This window comes from Chrysochloris asiatica, unplaced genomic scaffold, assembly GCF_000296735.1.
Source record: "Chrysochloris asiatica unplaced genomic scaffold, ChrAsi1.0 scaffold00031, whole genome shotgun sequence".
Taxonomy (NCBI): domain Eukaryota; kingdom Metazoa; phylum Chordata; class Mammalia; order Afrosoricida; family Chrysochloridae; genus Chrysochloris; species Chrysochloris asiatica.
Genome location: NW_006408549.1, coordinates 17093711 through 17098293, shown reverse-complemented (window position 1 = coordinate 17098293; position 4583 = coordinate 17093711). Strand labels below are relative to the sequence as shown.

The following is a 4583-nucleotide window of genomic DNA, read 5'->3' as shown; positions in this document are numbered from 1 at the left end:
AGCAAAGCAAATGATTGTGAAGTATTCTGTGTCTTATGTGGCTACCCGTACTTGGCCTATGTTCCTGCAATTTTTCCATCTCCATTAATGCTCAGTTTCAATAAAGAGTTTGAATTGGTTGGTACTATAAACTTTAGTTTGTCTAGCTTCTCTGACTTATCATCTTAAAGAATATCTGTCCTTCATTGCTCCTTGAAGATGTTAACAGTGTGAAAATTGTTCATTGCATTACTCTAATTTTAAAACGTGTTATTCCTTTAACTTCCCCAAAGGCCTCAGGAAGCAAACATTTCTTATGCATCCCTGTAGATCTATTGTTGTTGCTAGCTATTATTTAGTTGGGTCCAAATTTATAGAAACCCCATGTGTTATAGAGAATAATTGTTTTATAGACTTAGTTTTTGTGGCTGTAAGTTTTTATAGAAGCAGTTTGCCAGACTTTTCTTCTGTGGGGAGCTGCTTCTTGTTGTTAAGTGCCATTGAGTCGATCCGTCCCCACAGCAACTCTGTATATGGTTTCCGATGAGCGACAAGTAAGCTTGAACTGTCAACCTTGCAGTTCTAACGCACTTTGCAATTTGAGCATTAATCCACAGCACAACACCAGGGCTCCGTGGAGAGCTGCTGCTGCTGGTGGTGGTGGTGTGCCGTGGAGTCAGTTCCCACTCATAGCGACCCTGCACAGGGTTTCCGAGGTTGTAAACCTTTACAGGAGCAGAAAGCCTCATCTTTCTCCCGCGGAACAGCTGGTAGTTTCGAAATGCTGATCTTGAGATTGAAAAACATTTATCATAACCACTACGTGACCAGAGCTCCTTGGAAAGTTGGTTGTTGTTGTTAAGTGCCGTCGAGTTGATTTCGACTCATAGCGACTCTGTTTAGGGTTCCCTACGAGCAGCTGGTGAGCTTGAACCCAGATTTTGCAGTTCAAATGACTTTGTAGTCTGACACATTAGCTCACAGTGTCAAACCAGGACTCCTGGGAAGCTGGTAGGTGGGTTCAAATAGCTAACTTTTAAGTTAGCAGCCAATAACAAACTGCTTGAATTGCAAAGATTTATTTTTTTCTTTATTTAAAGCCTATTAAAGGACATTGAGGAGTCCTGGTATGCTGCTGTAGGATATGCCATGGACGTCTAACTGCAAGGTTGGTGGTTCAAAACCACCAATCGCTCCTTGGAAACCCTATATAGGGTTGCTATGAGTCAAACTGACTCTACAGCACTTAACAACAAAAGGAAAGACAAAAGACTTTAAAACAAGCATCTGTTGAGCTAAATTGATTTAAATTGGATGATTCTGAGGTAGAGATTGAAATGCACATGCTGGTCTCAGCAGATACAGTTAAGCCAGGTAAAATATTCCATTTGTGTCACAAATAGTGAAACCCATAGGGATTTTCGTATGATTTGGGTTATGTTATTCTCATAAAATTAGTTGGCTGCTAAAAACAGAATATACTTGGCTTGTAAGCATGTGTTGTTGTTAACTATTGCATGGATAGATCAATGGCTGCAACAATGGCCTGACTTTGAAGGTGACACAGAACTGTGTAGTGTTTTGTTCTTTTGTACACAGGGTCACTATGGGTTGTATTCAACTCAAGGACACCTAACAACAGCAACAACATTGAATATACTAACTTAAAGGCCATTTCCTTATTTCTGTTTGAAAGGACACATTAAAAGAAGTCTACATCCAAAAGAGATATTTAAAAACATCTGTTTGACATTTGAAAATTAACTATAAAAGGAAGAAAATAGGATATATAGATGTTGGGGAATCAACAGTGCTACTTATTCGTACAAAGTTTCTTGGGTATCTAACATTTACACAGAACTGTGAAATTTTTTCTTTAAAAATTTCTGCTGAGTAATGGCTGGTGCTATCTCTTGGGTGCCGGCTGTTTAATCACTCTTCATTGCCAAGAAGTGGGTGCCAGAAGACTTCTTAACCACCATATCCAAGGAAAGATATCATGTTAGACAAGTGGACATAACTTCTTTAGAACAAAGGAAATTAACTCTTGGTACTCATACATTGGTTCAAAACTTGGAAACACATGGATTTGACAAAGCACAAGAAGAAACAAATGTATCAGCTTTAAGCAGTTTATCTAATGTCAGCCTAGACACTACATATGGTCACACTGCTCAACAGGAAATAGCAGTGGCTATTTGGACTCCATTAGGAAAGACATGGACATCCTAGAGAAAAATGAATTTGAAAATCTCAGAGCAAAGAATGAGAAAATGAAAATGGAATTAGACCAAGTTAAATAGCAACTAATAATAAATGAAACCAGTCGAATTGGAGCCAATAATAAACAATCTAGAAAGGACAGAGTAACAGATATGTTTATAGACCAAGAAAAGAAACTTATCAACACAGAATTTACCCAAAAGGATAGCAAAACTGAAAGTGTTATTTCAGAGTCCAGTAATAAAATTGACACTGAATTGCTTCCTTAAAAACACTGATGGAATCTAACAAGCTTGAGACAATCCGTTATTTTGCAGCCTCAGTGTTCCCTTGTCTCCCAGTAGTCTTGGAATTTACAGACTCTGAAAATAACAACAAAATGACTATCTGCTGCTGCTGCTGCTGCTGCTGTTGACTTGTAAGACAACTACACCAAGGATCTGTTGTTGCATTGCCAGTAAACCTTGTCAGGTACAACAACAACTTACTATAACAAGATTATTCAAAGTATTTATAGAATAAAAAGAACTGTTATAGAATCAAAACAAAAGAAAACAAAAAATTGCTGAAAGAAAGACATGTCATGTTGAATTGATTTGAAAGATTTTGTTACCAAATCATAATAATTAAACTCAAAGCATATTTTCTTATCATAGATACAAATGTCTGCAAATGTGTTGGCTTCCAGTAAACTCTTCAAATGTCTACTAAAAAAAAAAGTTTCTAAAATATTCATACACCTTCTAAATTTATTGTTTTAAAACATTCCTCATAATCCCATCCCATCCTCAACTGACTGAAGCCAAATTATCGACATATTATAGTTACTCCCTCTCACTGCCTTCTGTTTCTTCTGTCTCAACTCTTTGTTATATGTGAATTTCTAACAAATCTTATGTTTCAATAGTACTCAATGAAGCTACTGAATCAATCACATAAAAGTGCTATTCTGTTCTTTGGAAAAGCAAGAAAAAAGATCCTTACTGGTTGAATTAAAACACATGTATTATGCTGATTTATAATGTAAATTTATGTATGTAGAAATTTCCTGCATTTTTAAAAAGAATTGCATTGTAACAGTAATAATTACCTGCTCAATGCATTTATTTTGTGATTTTGCTTATGTATCTTTATCACCCACCATCCACCATGACCATAAAGTTGATTTCCCCTCATAATGACCCTCTATTAGGTGTTTCAGAAACTGTAGATCTTTATGGGAACAGACAGCCTCATCTTTATAGCCTTATCTTTCTCCTGCCAAGTGGCCGGTGAGTCCGAACTACCAATCTTGGAGTTAAATGCCCAATGTTTCCCCACAGCACCACCAAGATTCCTTTTTCTTAACATTTTTTATTTTGTACTGAAAAAAAAAAAAAGTTGGCATCTGAATATGCCACAGAAAGTTTAGTATTTTTGTGGCCCATCCTTTTCCTCACAGATACATCAGAGACATGGGAAATAGATTACAAATGAGAGTTCAGGCACTGCTATCCTTCTCAGTTCTAATAGTTAAGTTGAAAGAATACCCTTTAGATAGATTCAACCTGGAAAGTGAACTAATTCTTACTGGGGTCCCTTGAAGAAAGCATGAGGATTAAATATCTGAATTGTCCTGGGTATCTATTTGAAAAAAATCTTGCGGCAGGAAAGCAGGGAGATGTGGCAGAGTATATTTGAGGGAGAATACTCAATTAACAACCTGCGATATCCAGATGACACGCCCTTGCTTGCTGAAAGTGAAGAGGACTTAAAATATTTACTGATGAATGAAAACCAAAGACTACAGCCTTCAGTATGGATTGCATCTTAATGTGAAGAAAACAAAAATCCTCACCACTGGAACAATAAACAACATTCTTATCAATGGAGAAAAGGTTAAAGTTGTTAAGGACTTCATTCTACTTCAGTCAACCATCAAAACTCATGGAAGCAGCAATCAAGAAATCAAACAACATATTGCATTACGCAAATCTGCTGCACAAGACCTTTTTAAAGTGTTGAAGAGCAAAAATGTCAGCTTAAGGATTAAGGTGCACCTGACCCAAGCCATGGTATTTTCAATAACCTCATATGCATGCGAAAGCTGGACAGTGAATAAGGAAGACCGTAGAAGAATAGATGCTTTTGAGTTACAGTATTGGAGGAGAATATTGAAAGTGCCATGGGCTACCAAAAGAACCAATAGATCTGTGTTGGAAGAAATGTATCCAGAGTGCTCGTTGAAGGCCAGGATGGCCAAACTTTATCTCTCATACTTCAGACATATTGTCAGGAGGGAGCAGTCACTGGAGAATGATATCATGTTTGGTAAGGTGGAGGGTCAGAGAAAAAGAGGAAGACCCCCAGCAAGATGGATTGGCAAAGTGGCAGCAACAATT

General features: G+C 37.2%; 1 pseudogene; it reads left to right on the top strand.

The window, feature by feature from the left end:
* Positions 1-512: 512 nt before the first annotated feature.
* LOC102826088 overlaps positions 513-4583 on the top strand; it is a 151364-nt pseudogene continuing 147293 nt past the window's right edge.